This window comes from Mesoplodon bidens (genome assembly GCF_964165515.1).
Source record: "Mesoplodon bidens genome assembly, chromosome: 18".
Lineage (NCBI taxonomy): Eukaryota > Metazoa > Chordata > Mammalia > Artiodactyla > Ziphiidae > Mesoplodon > Mesoplodon bidens.
In genome coordinates, this window is record NC_138175.1 from 14,817,917 (window position 1) to 14,842,102 (window position 24,186).

The window sequence follows — 24,186 nt, forward strand, 5'->3', positions numbered from 1 at the left end:
AAGTCATGCTTGCTTGACTTTCGGGTTACGTAACAAATATGAGACAGGCTATATAGGCAGCAACATGTGTTATACTTGAAGAGTACAGAACAGCAGAAGATGTATAAAGTTAAGGATTAAAGTGCATACTATCATAGGAAAATAGATTATCTAGTCACATAGCACCTCAGCCTCAGACCTAAGACTAGCATCTAAGCCCCCATCCCCAGAGGCCTTGCCAGGGCTGCTGAGACCTGAAGCCAGTGACCATGGCCGCTACTCCCTCAGGGCCCATTTGCAGCTGGTGCACAAAGATGGAAGCCTACTTTGTTCTCAGTGCCAGAGAGACGGGCATGCAGTCAAACACAGGGAAAAACAAACAAACAAAAAATATCCAGAAATGGATATCCAACTGAACGCTAATTATGATATTAAAAAGTAGATCAAATTTAGGAATCATTTTTGTTAACTTACATGTCCCTTCAACCAAAAAGGCTAACAGGAAGTATGAAGACTTCTCCATTCCTAAGCTACCTGACCCCCAAAGAAACTCACATTTGGATCGGATGTGAGAGGTGAGGCCAGGGCCTTGTCCTTTCCAAGGTGTGAGCAGATAATTGGGTCAATGAGCAGACAAGACTGTGAAGACAGAGACTTCTTCAGACTTCAGAATGAAGTATGCCAGTAACCCTAAAGGCCCCAAGACACCAAGCCCACCTCAGCAATCCTGGTCCATGGGACCCATGCAGAGGAGGGCACTGGGCAAGAAGCTGAGAGGCAGATACCCAGAAATCATGGACTCACCATGGTAAAGAGCCTTAGAGCTCAATGTGTATAAAATTCTTAGAACATAGTAGTTGCTCAATACATGAGCAGTAATTTTCTTACTAGTATGAGATGACTCCAGTTCTGAACTTATTCCTTGTGTGGAGATTGCTACTTAACCTCTCTGTGCTTCATGCAGCTCCCACATCTATAAAATAGGGGCAACCACCCCACAGAACTGTTGAAGATTAAGTAAGATAATAACATAAACCAAGGGCCTAACAAATGAAAGCTATCATTCTTGCTAATATTGTCACCATCCTTCAGTCCCGTCTTCTTTTTGACATCACCTCTCAATAGTCATCCAGTGCTAGAGACAGAATGTTTGTGTCATTACTCAAAATTCAAAATTCACTAATCCCCAGTGTGATGGTATTAGGAGGTGGGCCTTTGAGAGGTGATTAGGTCATGAAGGTGAAGCCTTCATGAATGGGATTAATGCCTTTGTAAAAAGAGACCTCAGCAAGTTCCCTCACCCCTTCCTCCATGTGAGGAGGAAGTGAGAAGAAACGCCATCTTCTCACTGTGAGGACACAGTGAAGTGTCCTCACACAGTGTCCTCACACAGTGAAGTGTCTTTCCTTATGAACAAGGAAGTGGGCTCTCACCAGACACTGAACCTGCCAGTACCTTGATCTTGGACTTCACAGCCTCCAGAACCGTGAAAAATGAATGTCTATTGTTTAAGCCACCCAGTCTCTGGTGTTTTTGTTACAGCAGCTCAAATCAACTAAGACACTCAGTCTCTGTTGAAACTCCTGCTCTTCATTCTCCCATTTACCAAGCTTTGACTGAGAACTCACTAAGCACTAAACATTATGTTAGGTACTGAGTATACCCAGAAAATAAAATGCAGTCCCTACTCTCAACGGGCTCAGAGTCTTTTTTAGGATGCTTACTTCTCACATCTTCTTAAACCTAAGATCAAGCATCATGCCAATCCATTTCTGAAGAGGTAAAATTTTTTGGAAATCTCTTCCTGAATTAACCCAGAATGTGACTCCCAATAATAGTTTCTCTTTTACATGACAATCCTTCCAGTTTAAAAACCACCCACCAGGGCTTCCCTGGTGGCGCAGTGGTTGGGAGTCCGCCTGCCGATGCAGGAGACGCGGGTTCGTGCCCCGGTCCGGGAGGATCCCACATGCCACGGAGCGGCTGGGCCCGTGAGCCATGGCTGCTGAGCCTGCGCGTCCGGAGCCTGTGCTCCGCAACGGGAGAGGCCACAACAGTGAGAGGCCCGCGTACCACAAAAAAAAAAAAAAAAAAACCCACCCACCATAGCCTTCCAAATACTCCATTTTTCAGACTAACCTGCCTAAGTCCCATAAGCAGTTTCTCATGTGGTATGATTTCTAGCCCCTTTACATCCTAGTCATGCTTCATAGGACAAATGCCATTGGGCCAATGTCCTCCTTCATCATTGCTCAAAATGGAACACACGGTTCTTTCAAGTGCTGTGAGTAGTGTGTAGAGTGGAATTATTGTAAGAAAAAATTTTACTTCTTCACACTCTGGGACAGTGAGGTAAATAAACCTTCTGATTTACATTAAAAAAATCTAATCAGCCTCATGTTGTGAGTAGCCACCATCAGAATTTCCTGTTGATGTTGGGTGGGGTGGCATAAATCACTGCCTTAAGAAGGCTGAAGGTCTGCCAAAATTGAGACTCACTTCCCCTCCCTTCTGCTATTTGGCCTTTGTCAAGGCTCCTGGCTGCAGATTAGAGAAATCTACTCTGACTAGCGTAAACAAATAGGAGAATCTGTTGAAGAATTCAACTAAGTCATAGAACCTGAGGGCGGCTGGACTTCCTGGGCAACAGGAACCAAGGAATGGAAAGTTAAGCCAAAGTAGGGCTGGTTCCTCTGTCTACATATCTCTCTCTGGGCCCAAACATTCCTTTGTTTCTGCTTCTCTCTCTACATCTATGTCATTTTTCTCCTTTACCGTAGACCTATCTTTCTCTACTTTTCCAGCCAAATCTTACAAAATAGTCATCCCAGTGCCCCACGTATCCATCCTCTCAGTTCCCATGCATCTCTAAGTCTCTAAGTGTGGTGGGTTAATGGTGGCTCCAAAAACGATGTGTCTGTGTCCCAAAACCCAGATCCTGTAAATATTATTTAGAAAAAGGGTGTTTGCAGCTGTAATTAAGAGTCTTAAGATATCATGAATTACCCAAGTGGACCCTAAATCCACTGACCTTGTAAGAGACAGAACAGGAGAAGACACAGACACGTAAAGGGCAAACAGCAATGAGACCACAAAGGCAACGCTTGAAGAGATATGGCCAAGGAAGCCAAGGACTGCCAACAACCACTAGAAATTGGAAGAGGCAAGGAAGGATTCTCCCCCAGAGCCTCCAAAGTAAGTGCGGCCCTGCCTATGCCTTGATTTCAGACTTCTGGCCTCCAGACTGTGAGAGAATAAATTTCTACCATTGGAAGCCACACAGTTGGTGGTGATTTGTTGCAGCAGCCTTAAGAAACAAGAACACTAGGTTTTCATTCCAAATTCTTGGGAGAGAAAATCTGACTGGTTTAGGCTGACTCATGGACAAAAACATATCCCCTGCGCCCATTCACTTCTGCCAGAGAGATGAGTCACAGTGGATGAACACGGCTGCCAGGGCCACTCCGGTGTGGAGGGTGGTTGTCAGTTCTCAAGAAAGTGAAGGTGGGCTGGGCAGAGTCCCCAGAAGCCATCTACTACATGGGAGTTCTTCAAACATCCAGGCGCCAGACTTCATTTTTCAGACCTTTCCTCCACATCCTGTTCGTTTACCATGTTTGGATCAGCTCTCTTTGCCTCTGATTTGTCACTTCTTCATCTCTGCACATCTCCCCACTTCTTCCCAACCGCCCGGCCACCGCTCCGTCCCGAGCCAGCGTCGTATCTCGCCTTGGTCTACTGCCACAGTCCCCTTTTGGCCCCCTAGGGATATTATCGCCCCTGTTGAACATGCACACTCTAAGGAGAGAGAGGATATTTCTGCTCTCACAAAACCTATATTCTAGCACGAGAAGTTGGATAAAAAATAAACAAACAAGTAAAAGTATCAGATGGGAAAAGCGCTTGAAATAGTAAAGTAGGATGTGCTGATGGAGAATGACTGAGCTGATGGGCCAGAGGCCTCTCTGGAGAGGTGAGCTCAGTGGTAAGATCTGAATGACACCAGGGGCAGCCAGGCATCTTCAAAGGAGGCGCCTCTAGTGTGGCGGCCCTCTGCTGGGCACCGGCTGGATGAGAGGCAGCAGAAGGGCTGAGCACGGTGAGCTCGGGGGACACCGCCACAGCCATCAGAGCGTGGTTTTCAAGACTGAGTGATACAGCAGGGGAAAACACTTGGAAATAGTAAATTACTGAATGAATGGGAGGGATTATTATGTGCAAAGTGCTGCTTTGAGGCACTATGGGCAGGAAATGACTAAGCCCTGGCCCCTGCTGTCAAAAGAGTTGTTTTTGAAAAACGGCTAAAGAAGCTGGATTCAGGGAAAAGGTTTAAACAACCAAAGATATGAGATATCTATCTATGTATCTAGATAGAACTAGACGAGAGAGAAACATTAGAAGCAAATAAATGGTACCCAACATTTCTGAAGTGCTTACTGTGTGCTTCTGTGCAGAGTGCTTTACACATGAATCCTCACGACCCCATGGGGTTATTCTCTTCATTTCACAAGTGAGGAACAGAAGCTCACAAAGCATAAGTGACTTGCCCCAAATCACACAGGCAGTAAGTGGCAGGACTTAGGTCTGTCTGACTTGAGTCTAAGGTCTTAACCAAGATGACACAACTCCCAGTTTCCCCACCTGGTTCTTTGTGGCACTCCATCTTCCATGCCTGTCCCTCTGATATCAGTGATTTATATTTATTCAATTTGTAGAACTGAACTTCTCCTGCTAGGACATCAAACTCAGCTCAACAATTAAAGACTAATTACAATTCTATTACAGGGCCTAGGAACAAAAACTGTCCGCACCATGTTTAATTACCCACTGTTTTGCTTGTAGGGGGAAAATATATCTTATCGCAGGCCCTAAGGATGACCTCATGTCCTTAGTCAGTAGAGTCAATGTCTGGGTTGGAAGAGAGTTTAAAATCAGATTTTGTTCTGTCTTGGACTTCCTAAAAACGCAAATCCAAGAACAGCCAATGGGAATATACCGCCAGTGATGAACTGTCAAGAGGAGCCCCAGAGAGAAACACTTGTCAAGAGAAGACACCAGACACTTGCTGTGTCTGTTGGCCTTGGGACACAATTTAAAGAATAGTAGATGTGAACACCCAGGATCTGGGATTGATTCATGATATGAAAGTGTCATGCAGCTCTGGAACCAAAATTATGTGGTAGAGAAGACCTACAGTTTAAAAGAGGTGGAGCCAGAGCTAGTGCGTGAAAAATTCTTCCAGTCATCAGGCCTGCACAATTAACTGTCGGCAGAGGATCTGGTTCTTGTCAATATCCCGGCAAAGTAAAAATCATCTCCTATTAGGAAAATACTTGATAATGCAGTTATACAATTATAGACGCACTATGTTTTTTCTCCTTTTTTTTGATGAAAATCTCACATAATAGAATCCCTGTGTTTGTAGGGCCCAAAGGTGTAGCAGTACCACAAAGAGCGAATGTGTCTATTTGTGAGGTAGCAGACAAATACATGCAACTCTCAATAATAAATACACCGATTTACATCAACCATGCTAGAGGAAAAAAAACTGAACTACCTATTCACTCTAGAAAATGATACTATAAAGTCACTGGGAGAGAAGGCACATAGACATGCAAATATTAATGTGTAAGACGTCACAAAATAGCACTGTAATAACCTACATTATTACATTCAACGAATACAAGGGTGGTTCAGAAGGGCAAGACCATCGTTGGCTGCAGTTGTGAGTAAAGCTTCAGGAGAGGTTGAACTAAAGTGGCCACTGAAGGACCAGTAAAATTCTGATTCACTTATTAATATGCCTCTGATGGATTCATCAAATATTGTATTGAATCTTCACTCTAGAACAGATCATGCCAGTCACTGGGGGGGCCACTGAAAGCTCACAACCCCATCATCTATCCATTTAACATATTCACAGCTATTCATGCGTATGTACTCCATGCCAGGCACTGGTGATGCTGCTGTGAATGAGCAAGAGCCCTAGAGAGCAGAGGAAAAGGAGGGGTGAGGCTTCCATATGGGGGCCACAACATGCCCATAAACAGCTCGTCAGGGCTTCACCACGGTGAAGATGACAAATCCTGAGATAAAACTTAGTCTTAGATACCTGGAACCAAAGAATTGAAAGCAACAGAGCCAGAACTACATATACCGGAGAAAATGGAGGTGGGCTATAACGTTGACTTTAGAGGGAAAGGGTCGCGACAAATCTCATACTCTCTCTTCTGGCAAAATGAGGAAGGATCTGTGAAATGCCCAGATGACCTAGAAGAGAAGAAAGAAAGGTTTGATTTGAGTCCCTATAATAATTTTGCTCTGATAATTATACCCTGTTACAGAAATGGAGAGGAATATATAAGAACTCATCCATTCATTCATTTAAGCACAAATTTCTCAAACACCTATATATTCAAGACTGTATCAACTGTGTCAGATACTAGGGATAAGAGAGGAAAATTCTCAGTTGTTCATTTTTCGGCTAGACTAAACATAAAAGGGTACAACCTCCACGATAATGACATGGGAAGGGGGTCAGCAGGAAGCAGACACTGAGCCAGTGGTCTTTCATTAGCTGTCCAGGCTGAATGTTAGGAGAAGACAAGCAAGTCCAATTTGAAAGTACCCCATTGCCCTTGTCTTCTCATTAGACCAACTCTGAGGCTTCAGAGAGTCCTCAGCCCCAGGCCTCATTAGAAAAGCAGATGGACATATCAGAGGGGTTAATGGCAGCCAAGGATGACCCCAATATGATTTGGTCCTAGCTGCTGACCCTCTAGAGATGGTTATGACTTTGAAAACTGAGGGCAACAACTTTTGGTGGCGAATGAACAACAAGGTAAAATCTAAAATTATGCTAGAATTTAAGAAAATAATCCCCGACAGAGACAGAAAAAAAAAAAGGAGAAATAAAAATTAAAATAGAGTAGTAGCAACATGGCTATTTATACAATCAAATATTGCCCACTTGCACTAATAAAGGTAGTTGTGCCATGGATAATACACCAAAAAGGAGTACTTCAAAATATTCTTAGCTATTCTACTAATGAGGGCAAAATTGGGAACCTAGCAGAGGAACATGGCTGATAGATACATACATGGGTGGATAGTGCTGTGTGTGTATGTGTGTGTGTGTGTGTGTGTGTGTATTTCTTGAGAGCCAAAATGAAGATGAGGACATAAAGTCGAAGTCCACATGGATAGAGTGGAATTATATGATGTGTTCTGTCCATGTGTTCTTCCTATTCCTCACCAACTGTCTTGGTCTGCCAGTGTCTGCACCTTACCACCTAAACCCTTAATAAACTGCCTTTACCTCTGCAGCTGGCAACACAGAGTTATCAAAGTCATGTGAGATTGAAGCACTCTATACTGTGGATAAATGGGATTTCCAGAGAGTGCAAAAACACCAGTTGCAGCTCTTATCAGATGAGCTGCGGATGTTTCCCATCCCAAAATAACAGTTCTTGTTCCACTCTCAGGAAAACAATTTCATTATTTAGGAGCTCAGGAGATAAAAAATTTCCACATCAGTGGTGATGATATCTGCACAGTCTCTGCCTTTTCCCCATAACACAGCTTCACTGAGCTGTTAACAGTTCAATATGCATAACTATGCAAAGAGAGCATTGGTCTTCCTGACTTATTAAGCCAATGACTTATCCAAAGTCTTGCTTGTGAGCACTCTCGGACCCGTGGTTCCTGCTCTCCCCACTCTTGTTTCCGCACCTCTGTTAGCCCTTCTCTTTGTCTAGTGTTGGGCACGAAAATGGTCCCTGGTCTAGATTGCCTTACGCATTCCTCACCAGGCTGCCCAAGAGACTTCACAAATTGCTTGTGCACTTAAACTTTAATAATGAAGACTGTGGACTTATATGAATAATTCGCAGATGGAATTTGAAAGCCAATTTCTTTTGCTCATTAAAATTTAGGACAGCCATATTATACAAACAAGCACAATAGACTCATTTCACATCTTGTGACATGGACAACTGGCTCTCCTAGGCAAGAAGGAATTCAATTTACATTTAAATGCTATTCCCGGAGTATGACAAAAGCTCTCTGCATTAAAGTTTGAAGTACTTGAGGTTTTAGCCAGTGAATTTTAGAAAGTGTTTGTGATTGAAGTGCAAAACAATGAGTGAAGAAGCTAATACCTTGATTGCAGCCTGTGAGAAACTCTGAGCCAGGGGAGCTGGGATTCCTGCCCCACAGAAACTGTGAGGTAATAGATGCTGCTGTTTTAAGCCACTAAAAACAGGAAAATGAGTGGATGCTTTGTTAAACACCTACACACACTTCTGGGAAAGTGTATTTTATTTTCTCCTCACCTTCTTTTCCCCTCTCATCTTTTCTGACTTGATAGAAACTATGCAGCAAGTGGACTGGTCCTATTCATACCAGACTTTAAGCCATGGGTAGCTCTTTTTCCCAGATAAAGCCATGACTGGGAGAGGTACACATCCCCAGTGAGGTGTACACATCACTCATGTGCACGTGAGCACACACACACACACACACCCCCCACACACATGCTCACATCATTTCATTTACTCTTCTGGGGGAAAAATGACCTTAAGAAAACACCCATTTATTTTTGAGATAAATTAATTCCCCCAAACCAATAAATATAGAGTAAGGTAACTAATATTTACTGTGGCAAACAAGGTCATTTGGCGCTAGCACCAGAAGAGCCTTGAATTCCACATCTAGAAATTTAAACATTATTGGGTGTGAGGAACCATTCTGAGATTTCTGAAGATGGAGCTGACGTAGACCAACAGTTAACTGACAGTAACAGGAATAATGAAGTGTAGAGGAAAGGAAATGTAATCAGGGAGACTAGTTAGAGAACAATGGTTATACCTTGTGGAAAAAACAGCACAGAATAAACCAGAGACAGTGTGAATGAGAGAAGGGGGAAAGCACAGAGCTACGGGGGCAGAAGCACCTTAGTAACTGATGGCTAGTCGGATGGAGGATGGAGAAGAAAGAGTAGATGCAGTTTCTAGTCTGCATGACTGTGTGTGTGATGATGCCATTAATCGAGATAGGAAATACAGAAGGGAACACAAGTTTGAGGACAGGGAAGGGTAATTATATGCTCACATTTTTTAAAGTTTGCTTATACTATTGACATGACATGATGAAAATGACACTTTACCTCTGTGATCTTCCTCCCCAAAACCCATAACCCCAGTCTAACATGAGAAAAAACATCAAATTCCAATAGAGGGACATACTACAATACACACGACCAGTGCTTCTCAAGGTTGTCACGGTCATCCAAAACAAAGTCTGAGAAACTGTCACAACAGAGAGAAGCCCACATAAACAGGATTACTCAATGTAATGTGTTATCCTGGGTAGCATGTTGGAACAGAAAATGACATTACGTGAAAACTAAGAAAATCTGGGCTTCCCTCGTGGCACAGTGGTTGAGAGTCCGCCTGCCAATGCAGGGGACACAGGTTCGTGCCCTGGTCCTGGAAGATCCCACATGCCGCGGAGCGGCTGGGCCTATGAGCCATGGCCGCTGAGCCTGCGTGTCCAGAGCCTGTGCTCCGCAAAGGGAGAGGCCACAACAGTGAGAGGCCCGCGTACCGCAAAAAAAAAAAAAAACTAAGAAAATCTGAGTAAGTGATACACTTTAGTTAACTGTTCTAAAAAATACAATCTGTTGTTTTAAAGTTTGCTTATTAAAGCTTTTCTTTTCAAATTAATTATTTATTTATGGCTGCACTGGGTCTTCCTTGCTGCACGCAGGCTTTCTCTAGTTGTGGCGAGCAGGGGCTACTCTTCGTTGTGCTGTTTGGGCTTCTCATTGCAGTGGCTTCTCTTGTTGTGGAGCACAGGCTCTAGGCACACAGGTCTCAGTAGTTGTGGCACGTGGGCTCAGTAGTTGTGGCTCGTGGGCTTAGCTGCAACACGGCATGTGGGATCCTCCCGGCCCAGGGCTTGAACCTGTGTCCCCCGCACTGGCAGGCGGACTCCCAACCACTGCACCACCAGGGAAGTCCCTTATTCAAGCTTTTGATATCTGCTAACCCATCATGGTAGCTGGGGGCACAGGGAACTAATAAGTTCTTGTTCCCCACCCACAAATACTCCATTACATTAGACCTCATCCCTGCTAACTCTGTGACCTCCCCACCACCCACCTGAATGAGAAAACTGACATGGAGGAAAGCAGCTCATTGCCTACCCTTAAAACCTAGAGTTTCTGGTACTTATGTTGAAATTAAGAAGGGGCACATGTGGGTGCGATAGCAATATGACAGCAGAGGGGAACGCTGACCTGAGAAGAGCATTTTGTTTTCCAGTGACTGCGTCAGGGCTGTAAACACTATGATCGCGTACCTCAAAGCTCTGTGCTTTCGGATTTCATCCAACAAATGTTTACTCAGCACTTAGACAAGCTGTGTACTGTGAGGTGCTAGGGATATGGGGAGGAATACACCACAGCTCCTGCCCATAAGACGCCCACAGTCTACACTAGAGACAGGATGGCAAATGATTACAGTACATGGTTAGAGCAGAGATGTTATGTGTTAAAATGCAAAAAAAAAAAAAAATCATTTTGGGAGTGGCTAAGGAGTTAACAGTGACTTCCTTTTATCTAGGAAGGTGGTCAGGGAGGGCCATATCAAAGACTGAGCTTTGAACTGGGGCTTCAGAGATAAGTAGGTTCAGACTTCCCTGGTGGTCCAGTGGTTAAGATGCCACACTTCCCATGCAGGGGATGTGGGTTTGATCCCCGGCTGGAGAACTAAGATCCCACGTGGCGCACAGCACGGCCAAATAAAAAAAGATAAGTAGGCTCATGCCATGTTAAGTGGGAGGATTCAGCATTTGCAAAGACATGGCAACATTCAACTGCACAGTGTACTTGGGGAAGTGGCAGCCAGAGTTTCAGGTATGGACTTACTACCTGCGGGCTGTGAGGAAGGTCAATCAGGGAGGAGAAAGGCTACAGTTAGGGAGACCAGGTAAGAAGCTACTGTAATGATTCCAGCTGGAGATGATGAAACTCTACACTCAGGAAGAAATATAAAAAATGCCCCAACTCTCCTACCTTCTCACCCTTCCATCAACACATTCAAGCAAAAGAACCTGAGTCCCCGATGTCTTCTGCTCTTGGCAATTCAGGAAGGCCTGGCATCTGTTTCTTGGCTAGAGGTTGCCAGTGTTCAGGCCTCCTCTGGTTAGAGAACCGTGGGGTGCAGGCCCGTGCCTGTTTCAGAATTCACCAAGGACACCCTCTCCAGCATTTCTTGTTTCTAGATTTCTTGATGATGGGTGTGGAGAAAAGGGAACACTCTTGCACTGCCGGTGGGAATGTGAATCGGTACAGCCACTATGGAGAACAGTATGGAGGTTCCTTAAAAAACTAAAAATAGAACTACCATATGACCCAGCAATCCCACTACTGGGCATATACCCTGAGAAAACCATAATTCAAAAAGAGACATGTACCAAAATGTTCATTGCAGCTCTATTCACAATAGCCCGGAGCTGGAAACAACCTAAGTGTCCATCATCGGATGAATGGATAAAGAAGATGTGGCACATATATACAATGGAATATTACTCAGCCATAAAAAGAAACGAAACTGAGCTATTTGTAATGAGGTGGATAGACCTAGAGTCTGTCATACAGAGTGAAGTAAGTCAGAAAGAGAAAGACAAATACCGTATGCTAACACATATATACGGAGTTAAAAAAAAAAATGTCATGAAGAACCTAGGGGTAAAACGGGAATAAAGACACAGACCTACTTGAGAATGGACTTGAGGATATGGGGAGGGGGAAGGGTAAGCTGTGACAAAGCGAAAGAGAGGCACGGACATATATACACTACCAAACGTAAGGTAGATAGATAGTGGGAAGCAGCCGCAGAGCACAGGGAGATCAGCTCGGTGCTTTGTGACCGCCTGGAGGGGTGGGATGGGGAGGGTGGGAGGGAGGGAGATGCATGAGGGAAGGGATGTGGGAACAGATGTGTATGTATGACTGATTCACTTTGTAATAAAGCAGAAACTAATAAAAAAAATTAAAAAATTAAAAAAATAAATAAGCAAGAAAAAAAAAAAGAATTCACCAAGGAATTCCACACGCACCCATCTGCTAAGTAACGCTTCCTTTCTCCCCAGTACAGGTCCTCTCAGCTCTGGCTGTTAAAAGGGGGCCATGCTCAATGCCTGCCTGGGAGCACTTTGGCATAACTTCAAAAGCTGCAGAGATTTCTATGCATCTTTTTTGTTTCCAGGAAGATGTGGTCAAAGCCATGGAAATGCAGGCTTCTTTTTCCCTTGAAGGTGGGTGAAAATAACCTATGGCAGATACTTTGCTTAAAAGTCAAATGGCCTCATGAAACCTCAGGGTTTGGTCTCAAATTCTCATTGTTTTCGTCAGTTGATATAGCTCAAAGAACTCAAGCTCTGTAACCAGGAGCAGCAGTTCCTGTTAGGATGTAGGCCCTGCAGCTTTGCTTTCCTGGTTGTTGCTGAAGAGAGGCACGTGGTGGGATGGTGAAGGGCACAGACTCTGTAGCACACAGACTTGGCTTGGCATCCTGACTCTACCACATACCAGCGATATGACCTTAGTCAATTGGTTTACCTCTCCATACCTGTTTCCCCATTTGTAAAAATGGACCCAATAAGAGTACCCACTATGAAGGCTGTTGTGAGGATTAAACATTAAACATTATACTCTAGGTGAAGCACAGCCTGGCACACGGTAATTAAAGTTAGCTGGTAGATGCCTCTTGCAGGGCCCACCTGTACCAGCTTCACCCTGTGCCTCTGGGTGTGTTACACTAAAGCAGCACACACACAAAGTACCTGCTGCTTGTACAGCTAGAGGTTAGGGGTAGTGGTACATAGTAGTTAAGGGTTGGAATTCAACTGCCAGGGTTTGAATCCCAGCTACTCCTCTTCCTAGTTGTGTGGTCTTAGGCAATAACTTACCTTCTCTGTGCTCAGTTTTCTCACCTGTAAAATGGAATAACAATAACTACCTCACAGAGTTACTGTGAGGTGCAAATGAGATTCATACATAGTGCTACACATAGTTAGAGTTCATTCATTCTCACTGCCGTGTACTAGACCATTTTGCAAATATTCTATGATTTATTTATCCATTCTACTCTTGATGGAGATTTCAGGTGTTTCCATTTGGGGGCTATTGTAAGTAGTGCTGCTATGAAAATTCTTGTACATGTCTTTTGGTGCAACTATGTATACAATTCTGGGTCAAGTGGAATTTCTGGGTCAGAGGGTATCAGTTTTAGCAGATTGTGCCCATCAGCTTTCCAAAGTGGTTGTTCCAATTTAAATCCCTGCTAGCAGTGTATGAGAGTTCAGTTGCTCCACGTCCTCACCGACATTTGGTATTTTCTGACATTTTCATTTTAGATATTCTAGTGGATTTGTAGCACTATCACATTGTAGTGTCAATTTGCATTTCCCTGGTTGAACATCTCTCTGTGTGTGCATTAAACACCATGTCTAGCATATAGTAAGTATGCAACTACTACTACTACTATTATTATTCTTCTTCTCTGGTCACCAAAGCACAACTTTTCAAATAGGGACCTGGACAGAGACTTCTAGAAGTTTCTAGACATTTTATACTCTCTTGACCCACCTTTTATATCTCCCATGTGTGCCCTTCCCCATGTCTCCCACTTCTCTTGGTTAATTTCCCTATTAATAACACTCCGTGACTCTCCCACAGTCCAGACATACTGAATAAGAGGAACTAGAAACCAGGCGAGACTTCTGACCTCCACCCCAAACAGGTTCCCATCCCTGCTCAGGTGTGTAATCTCCAGGAAGAGCAAAACAATCCTCACTCAGAGGCCCTAGACCACCCAGAATCTCATCCATCTGACCTCACTTCCCTCTAGACCCTTCCTGATGAATGGTTTTGACAACTTCCTCATTATTACTGCCTCTGGTCCAAGCCAGAATTGAATCTTTAATGCCTTCCTTTAGGAAAGATGCATCACTTGATTTTTAAGATGCACAGTCAATTCCCCCTCGAATAGCCAGTATCCTGAGGGGTTTGTTAATGCATAAAGCCACATACCTCTGAGGAAAATTCCATGATGTCCCTAAAACAAGAAGACAGTTAAGCTCTATCCTCAGTTTAGTCCTTCCTGGTAAGCTCCAGGAGAGAAGAAAAAAAATGGCATTGTATAATTGGGGGTAGAGTTGCATCTTACAAGATCTTAGGAAAGAGGAAAAAAGGAAGGCAGCTTTATAATCCCAAATCAGGTCAAAAATTTTTGCCCATGTTTGTATAAAATATTCTTCATTATATAATGTAATGGACACAATTTTATTCCCTAAGTAGCTGGGTAAAGACTTCCTCTTAGATGAGACCCACCTTTCTTGAAAAAATTTCTTGGTGTACCCTACGAAATAAAATGTGGGACCCCTGCCACCAAGGACCTTGAGAGTCAGAAATACTCTGGATAAGACAAGAGAACAAATTTGCTGCTTTGTTGAAGAGAATAGAAAGAAAGAGACGGATGCTAAAATGCTAAAGACATGGTTAAAGGCCGCTCCGTGTAATATTTGACCCTTTAAGTCTTCAGGAAAGGTGCTTACTTCTTTAAATGCATGGCGCCAAGTGAATCTTTTGTGGAAATCCATGAAGGAACGGAGATTTGGATGCAGGTTCTCCCAGGGTAGAATTGAGAAAGCCTGAATAGAGGAGTCACAACAAGGAGGCAGAAAAAATTAAGCAAGGGCTCTGGACTCAGTCAAGCTCAGAGTAACCAACTTGTGATTTGTGTAGGATTTTTCCAATGTTAGCATTGGAAAGCTCGCATTCCAGGAACCCCCTCTGTCCCAAGCAAACTCTAATCAGGCTGGAAAATTGAGGATTTGAATTAAGTTTACCAAAATTTCCTAAGGCCAGGGAGGTTCCAGTTGACAACTAAATTATAACTAAAATAGCACATATAGTGTTCAGCTTTTGTTCTCTAAGTATGACTTCTTCTTATACAAAAACATATACACAGAAACACAAGTACCGAAAGTGTACACTAAAATTAAAATCAAATCTCCTGACAAGCTAAATCCCCTTTCTGATCAGTAATTTAAGTTTTTCACCATGGTTTACTTAAGAGTTTGCATTCCTTTGTGCATGGAGAAAGATCCACAGCTTTGCCTCAGCTCCTGCTTAAACCCCCCAAATCAGCTGCCTTTCCATTGGAAGACCTTCATTCTGATCCTGTACTTTTGCGAGGGAGAGAATAAGCAGCAGAGCAAGAGGCTCCTCTCTGGGACTCCTCTCATCCCCATTTTTCTTCCCCCAACATGTATGCATGAAATGTGGAAGAACTAACCTAGGAAGGAATTGTTTGTCTTCAAAAATCTGGGCCCTGAGCTAAGATTAATTATGTTTTCAATAAGTTTAACTCAGATTTTCAATTTTTGTAGTCTTAGAAACCAGGAGAAATAATTTATTAAGAACGTGATCTCATGTCTAAACATTTACTCAGTCCATGGACTCCTAAACTACAGTACAAATTCCAAGAGTCAAATCAGAACTACACTTCAGGCTAATGGGATTAGAATAAAGCAGTATAATCTAGGTGTGTTTTAAAGCAAGGCATGCCTGGATTTTAATTACAAACCTGGTAGGAACTGGCAGTCTGGCCTTGGTTCTATTCTCTGAGAATGAGGGCTATGAGAGAATGAAAGGAATCAAGAATTTGGGCCTGAACGTTTGTAGCAAACCGGATGAACCCAGAGGTTATCATATTAAATGAAGTTAAGTCAGAGAGAGAAAGACAAAAATCGTATGATATCACTTATACGTGGGTTCTAAAATATGATACAAATGAACTTATTTACAAAACAGAAACAAACTCACAGACATAAAAAACAAATTTATGGTTGCCAAAGGGGAAAGCAGGGGAGGGATAAATTAGGAGTTTAGGATTAAAGGACACCAACTACTATATATTAAATAGATAAGTAACAAGGTCCTACTGTATACATTAGGGAACTATATTCAGTATCTTGTAATAAACTATAATGGAAAAGAATATGAAATAGAATATATATACGTATAATTGAATCACTTTGCTGTGCACCAGAAACTAACACAACATTGTAAATTCACTATACTTCAATTAAAAAAAAAAAAGAAAGAATTTGGGTCTGAAGAACTAAAAGGATGAGGTAGTAGCCGATTGAGATGGCTGTAGATAGAGCAAGTTTAGGGGGAAAGATCAAGAGTTCCATAGAGGATACGTTAAGGAGAAAGTTCTAGATTGGAAATATAAGTTTAGGACTCGCTGACATACAGCGAGGTATTTAAAAGCTGTGACCAAATAACATCACCAAGGAAGTGATGGCAGAGAGAGAAATGTCGGTATGTCCACGGGTACGCCTCAGGGGTTAGCTGACCAATATTCCCTCCACGCTCCCTCTCCCCGTGCACCCATGCTCAGTCAATCCACCACAGCAGACGGTTTGGTGCTCCTCCATGAGAAGCCAGCAATGCTGTAGGACAAAGAATTTCAGGCTTGGAGATAAAAGATGGACTCGGGCTCAGATCTGCCACCCAAGTGTACTGTCTTAGGCAAATCACTTAATTTTGATGAGCCTCTGTTTCTTCACCTGTAAATTGGAGATAACATTATCTCCCTATAGAATATCTGTGAGTGTTAAATAAGTTGAATAAAAATACTTTGTAAGATGCTTTACATGCTACAAACTAGTATCATTTATCTCATAATCTCTGATAACTGAAGGAAGAAAATGCTGTGCTTCTGTTAGTGATTACATATAAAGTTTAGGATGGTATCTACCCATGTTTAAAATGCATAACCCTTTTAAACATATCTTTTACCCTTATCAACATTCAGAATATACATACCCTTTGATGCAGCAATTCCAACTATCCTACAGAATATAGCTGCACAAGCGTAACGATTAATGTGTTAGGCTCTAGTAATAATAATAAGATATTAGAAATAATATATATCAGTAATGGGTTGGGTAAATAAATCATGGTACATTCATACAGTGGAATACTAGTTGTTAAATGTAATGAGAAAATATATGTGTACTGACATGAAAAGATGCCCATGATATTTATGTAAAATAATAGCAAGCAAGTTGCAATGTGTACAGTATAATCCAACTTGTTTTACATGTCTATGTATTCATATTACACATTTTGATACACACATAGCAAAAGAGACTAGAAGGACATGGGCCGCACTGTTGAGAGCAGTCAAAGGGTCACTGAGTGTGGCTGAGGAGTTCATGGCCCTCTGAGGAATGTGAATGGCAGGAACTGGAGAGAATTACTTTCACTTTCTCCTTTTGATACTTCGGAATTCTTTGAAGTTTTATAACAAACGAAAGCTATCTTAAAGACATACCATAAACCAATCCCTGTACCCTGAGGTCCTTAAGAGGGTGGGTGCATATTTCCAAGTCCAGAAGAATGTCTCTGTTGGGTTCCTGGTTATATTTCAATTCGGCAAGCCACAGCTTTCCTTCCCACCAAGGCATGGGGTAACATAGTGGAAGCAGTCCACTGAGGGGAAAACAGGCCCCAAAGTAGGGCTACTTTGGGAAGGAAAAAGAAAATGCAAATATATTCTGAAAACAGATGGTGTCTGGAAGAGAATGTGTGTTTGGCAACAAGAAGGGAAAATCACAGGGGGAGGAGAGAAAAGCAGTAAAAGAGAAACAGCCAAAGGAGGTGGTAATTAAGTGTGAAGCTGAAGATTTCCAAGGGATTTTTCAGCTTTGGCAAAAGTTAGGCCTCTGGACAATTCTGCTGAAGTGAGTAGACATTGCTTTACATTTCTTTTATTTATTAAAAGTATTCCAAGAGAGCAGTAGCTCTGAACCCTGATATCTTGAAACTAGTTTGTCACCAATGTTTCAAGTATTAAATTTTTCACATAACGTACTTTTAGTCACAGTTAAAGAGGCCCCAAAGTTAGCCCTCTCACTCAGTGGCATCCTAATATGCTTCCTGGGGTGGGAGACAAAGGGTGGAGTCACTGCTAATGTTGAGGGAGTTGTGTATAACCCACAGGCTACCTGTCTCACCATCTCCTAACACTGTTCCTATTCTTCTCTGGGCTCTGGAAGTCCCCACGGGTCACTGGTGGGACAGGTGGGACAAGCATACGTTCGGAGATTTGTGACAATCAAGAGTCATGCCACATCCCACCTCATTTATAGTATGAACTAAGGCACAAGCATCTGAAATGTCCAACAACAAAGAGATTAATTGATGAATTATTTTGCACTAAATTGCTTGCTATTGCAGCTGCTCAGAATGTCAAAGGGCAACTAGGAACTATGACCGTTCCAGCAGGGAACAGCTGTGGGAGCCAGAGGCCAGCACCCCTATCAGTGAGGAAAGGAAGTCCTTATGTCTGTATTGACCCCTCCTGTCATACCAGTGACGGTTCACAGACAGGATTACAAAGGATAGGTTTTGCACTTGGTCCTAAGTAATCTTTTAATGTCACAAAAAGCTGAGCCACAGCCAAGAATACATTATGACGTCTCAAATTATCAGTTCTATCTTTGGGATACGATGTATTCCATGCATCAAACTGAAGGTCAAGAGATGAGTCTTCTCCTCCAGACATGGTCAAAACCTCTCTGGGTCTTATAAAATGGGGCTTGGAATACAAGTTTACTCTAGCAGGGAGCTTTTGGATTGCATGAACTCTAGACATTGGATATAGAGGCCTGAGATTCCACACCAAGCTCAAGTTTAACCGCAAATTATATATATACATATATATGTGCATATATATGTATGTATGTACATATAGTATATGCATATGTATGTTGCCCAGGGACTCAGTTTTGGACAAATTAGGTTTGAGATGTCTATTAAACATCCAAACAGAGATGTCAAGTAGGTGATTGAATATATGGTCCTAGAGTTAAGGAGAATGGTCTAGGCTGGAGACATATATTTGGGCATTGTGGTAGGCAGAACAATGTTCTCCCAAGGGTGTCCATGACCTAGTCTTCAGAACCTGTGAATATATTACCTTACATGGCAAAAAACTTTGCAGATGTGATTAAGGGTATGGACCTTGAGGTGGGGAGATTATCCTGGATTATATGAGTGAGCCTAATCTTATCAGATGGGACCTTAAAATCAGAGAATTCTTCTCAGCTGTGGTGAGAGAGAGTTGATGAAGGAAGAAAGTTCAGGGAGATATGATGTTGCTAAGGAATGTAGGAGGCCTCTAGAAGCTGGAAAAGATGAAGAAACGAATTCTCCCTTAGAGATTCCAGAAAGGAATACAGCCCTGCTGACAGGCTATTGTAGCCCAGTGAGACTGTGTCAAACTTCTAACCTAAAAAGCTGTGAAATAAAAATTAGTGTTGGTTTAAGCCACTAAGTTTGTGGTAATTTGTTACAACAGCAAGGGAAAACTAATGCCAGCACCATAAATATATAGATGGTATTTAAATCCATATGAATGGGATAAATAGAGACAGAAAAGATAAAAGGTCTTGGGAATGAGCTTTGGTAAATTTGAATATTAAGTCAGGGAAATGAGAAAGACCCAACCGGGATGACAGAAGAGGAGTGGACATGAGGTAGAACAAGAAAGTGGTATTCTAGAAGCCAAATGAAGAGTATGCATCACCTGCTGCTGAAGGGTCAGGTAAAATGAGGGCAGAATTAGGAAACAAGACAGACAGAAGAGGGAGAGCACACGTGCTCAGGCCAGTTGATACACAGAAGGAAAAGAGTGAACGCTGGTCCTCAGCACTCAAGCCACAACGACGGGAGAGACACAAGAATGGTACCCACTCAGAATGTGGACTTTTTCATATACAGGGACTCTAGTCACCAGCAAACATGGCCCAGCTACAATCCTGGGACATTTCCAAACAGATCAGCACTCTTTCCCCGTGGGGGAGGGAAGGTGTGAAAGTCAGTAGCAAGAGGAGAGAGGAGCAAGAAGACTTTCAACTTTCCTTTACAGACCTACACTATGGTCTCTCCTTTTACCATATGATGTAGTCTGAGCCGTCCAAGGCGCTAACTTGTTAAACAGCATATACCCTAAGTCCAAGGAAGTTAACATAATATCTCAAGAGCAGGAAATAGTTTTTTCTTAGGAAAAAAACATGAGATCATCAAAATAAAAATACACAACCTTCCAGGACCTGACATTCCACGTCAGTCATGGCTTCAGACGACCTTTTATGTTTTGCCTTTCTTCACCTCAGAACTCATGTTAGGTAATCATCTACAAACGAACGACTGAAATCATGCATGGAGGACCTTGTGGCCTGAGACAAATATAGCCCGTGTAACACTGCCTCACACTGACTTGTAATGATTTGTTTAGGTGTTTGTCTTCTCCACTAGACTTACAAGTCCTCAAAGAGGTGAGACTGGGCCTTTCATCACTGAATAGTAAAACCAATAATCCATTAACTTCCCATTCGTTGAACTAGTAATATGTGTCAGACACAATGCTAATTATTTTCAGGCATTTGATCTTCACACAAGCCTATAAGATGGGTATTACTTACTCCATTTCTCAGATAAGAAGCTGGAGATTCAGAGAGGTGAAGAAACTTACTTAATAGTCAGACTAAGTCAGAGAGTAGCAGAGCTGTCCAACGCCAAATTCTTGCTGAATAATGCTGCCTCTAAAGACGTTCACATCCTAATTCCTGGAACCCCTTATATGGAAAATACGACTTTGCAGATGTGATTAAATTAAGGGCTTTAAGGTGAGGAGATGATGCCGGACTACGCTGGGCTCAATGTTATCACAAGAATCCTTATAAGAGGGAGTAGGAGATATGTTGAATAGTAGGAGATGCAACAGCAGAAGCAGGAGTTGAAGTGATTCAAGGTAGGAGCCATGAACCAAGGAATGCAGGCAGCCTCTAGAAGCTGGAAAAGGCGAGGAAACAGACCTCCCCCTAGAGCTTCCAGAAGGACACAGACCTGCCAATACCTTGATTTTAGATTTCTGACCTTCAGAGCAGGAAGATAATAGATTTGTGTGGTTTAAGTCACTACATTTGTGGTAATTTGTTACAGTAGCAATAGGGAACTGATACAGTGCTCTTTGCCTCTGTCCTTGTTTGTCCTTACATCCCCCTGACCTAAGGGAGTCAATGGATGTTTGCTAGGTGAATACGGAGGAAGAGATTTTCCTCTAAGGCTTCTCCCACCTGGCCCAACCTGAACTCCTGACCAGGAGAATATAGCCTTCCTCAAAGAGAGGCAGGCAGAAGCAGCCGAAGTATATCTGGGGTGATATTATGTGTTTTCCTAATTGCTAAGTTGAATGGATATGCTAGTTGAAGCATGACTCTCATTCTATGCCAGTCGGAGTGCCCTTGGAAGACATGACAAAATGCAACCTTAATTTACAGCTGTGCGCCACAGGGCTGAAGGAAGGTAGAAGGATGGGGGGAATTGGGTACATTAAACATCACAATGATTCAGTTGAAATTATAAGCAGCATTAGTAAAAAGACAAACAGAAATCATGCGTTATAATCTAATTCCATTATAAAAATTATTTCATAGCAAATTAGAGCAATGAATACACTTGTACATACAGCAAATGCACATAATTCTACCTTCCTCTTTCTCTGAGACCATTCCATTCTTTAAACAAGGAAAATGATATCTTCTCTATTAGTATCAATAAGGAGACAGTTTTCCAAATTAATAAATTCAATACACCCCATAGCTTAGCTCCTTAAGAAACAAAGAGCTGGAAGACTGAACACAGTTTAGATTTCACAAGTGGCTCATCGTGCCAGGAAGGATTTTTTCCCCTTTCTGTATCCCAGTTTCTCAAGCCAGGTTAAAATCCTACACTTGGTAAAAACTTTAAAACAGCTTTTGATCTTTTAAGAACAAGTATTAACATAAGCAGAACTAAACCAAAGCAAAAACTAAAAGCAATTGTTTAGAACTGAATCTCAAATTCACATACACTTGTATTCCATAATCTATTTGTAGTCGACATAGAAAGTGAAATAAATTATTGGGTAGATCTAAGGTAAAATCAGTCACTGCCCTCGGTCTAGACCTTCTGATTGGATTGGCAATTCCCATGGTGTTCCCAGTTTGCATGGTTTTGCAGCCAAGGTTCTCAGGGGTCCTGAGTGGCTTTGGAATCTGAATAAATCACACATACTAGGGGTCCACTGAGAACACCAGAAACTCAATTTATTTGTGATCTGAGACAAGATTTTATTGCTTCTCAGATTAATAGTTTAAAATGTTTTGCTTTTCTACCTCAGGGGTATTAGTTTGATATATGAGACAGGGAGATTATTAAATCTTCAGTGCCTTCCAAAGATGTAAATTAAACCACAGCATCTCCTCATAGCCACCTCCCCTGTATGAGCTGGAGATTTATTAACTTGTCACTCTTGCATGCTCATCAAAACAAACAGCACCATGATTAATTACACCTGTTTATTTAAGGGTACCTGTCATACCAACTTTTCGTGGACAGGATATTACAATCTCCTGATTTCTTGGCAGAACTATAGCTAAGGACTTTTAGAGGGGAGGAGAGAATCACTGTCCTCTCCTAATCATTTCCATAAATACATTTGAAAGAAAGGTGGCCTATATGCAACTGCATAATGTTCTTTTTATTTTAAAGGAAGCTGCACTTCATTTGATTTCCCCTGCCTGTTCACAGACATCACATTGGCTAACTGTTCATCTGGACATCTTTTGAACACTTGAAGAGGTCCAGCACTAAATGCACATAAAACTCTAAAATTCTCTTTTCAGTTCTGTCACTCACAATTCAATTGAACAAATACAATATTCAGTAGGTCCCTTCCATGTGGCAAGCAGCAAATGTGAATTTATTCATTCATTTCTTCATCCAATATTTATTTAATGTCTTTCATGTGCCAGTAATGGTACTAGGTATACCATTCACTGTTTAAAACAGTGAACAGTCCTTGGCCCCTTAGAGTTTATAACCTTGCTACCCACTTCCCGAGGCATTTGTCTCTCCAAATTATGAAAACAGGAGAGAATGGAGGGACAGTGAGAACCTGGATAAAGGGAAGAATAGCAGAGCGTATCCTTAAGGTAAGGTTGCACAAAATAGACACTGAATTGAACCAGGATTAATAAGCCATCTGCAAGGTTCATTCCCTCCTCCTGGTCCAGTGTGGGTCTGCAGGACTGAACTACACTGAAACCATGGCATTTCACCTCTTATTTTTCTCCCTGTACCTGTCATATCACAGATTATCTGGTTTGCTAAATAATCACTGAAGCACAGGAAGTTTTCAAATGAAATTTTAGGCAGGGCTGCCTGACCTCTGATCTGCCACAAGAAAATTTCACCTTTAGCACTTTAAATTTTAGGATAATTACCTTTTTTTTTTTAAAGAAATAGATTCCTGATTATATTCCTGTCTCTCTTTTTAAAAGTTTTTATTATGGAAATTGACAAAAAATACAATAAAGATGAGATAATAAAATAATTACCTATCACTTAGCTTCAGTAATTATCAATATTTTGTCATTCTCATTTTTATCTACATTTCTCTCACCCTTCACCTTTATTTTTGTTTTTGAGCATTTTAAAATAAATTCCCACTATCCTATCATTTTACCTCCAAATACATCAGAATTTATCTATAACAAATAAGACTTTTTAAAAACATAACTATATCATTGTAAAACTTAACCAAATAACAATAATTTTTTAACATCTTCTAATACCTAAGCCCATGTTCAAATGTCCCTGATAGTTGAAAAAAAAATTGTTTTGGATTGAAACAGGATCCAAACAAAGTCTACACATTGGATTTGGTTGATGTCTTTCATTTACACCTTTTCTCCCCATGTCCTTTTGAATATTACCAAAATTACCTTCAGTATTTGATTTTTATCCAAAATAAATCCATCCAAACTTATGTTCCTAGTGAAACCTCATTATGTAATATTTTCAAGGACAGGCTGATCATACAATTTATCATCCAAATGAAGAAACTCTTGAATGTAAGGGGGATGCTATTAATAATTATATTGGTGTAAATCAGGACAAAGAGTCATCCTACCAGTAGAGATATTGGGGGGTAAAAAGAAGGATCGGGTTTCGGGTTTTGGGTTTCTGCTTGGCTATTGAGAGCTGGAAAAGACCTTATAATAGAAAAAAAAAAG

At 41.8% G+C, this 24,186-nt stretch overlaps 1 protein-coding gene across 1 annotated transcript in view; it reads right to left on the reverse strand.

The window, feature by feature from the left end:
* The window catches only part of HYDIN (HYDIN axonemal central pair apparatus protein), a 448,650-nt gene that overhangs the window by 402,030 nt on the left and 22,434 nt on the right, over positions 1 to 24,186 (reverse strand). The gene's annotated exons all lie outside the window — the stretch shown is intronic.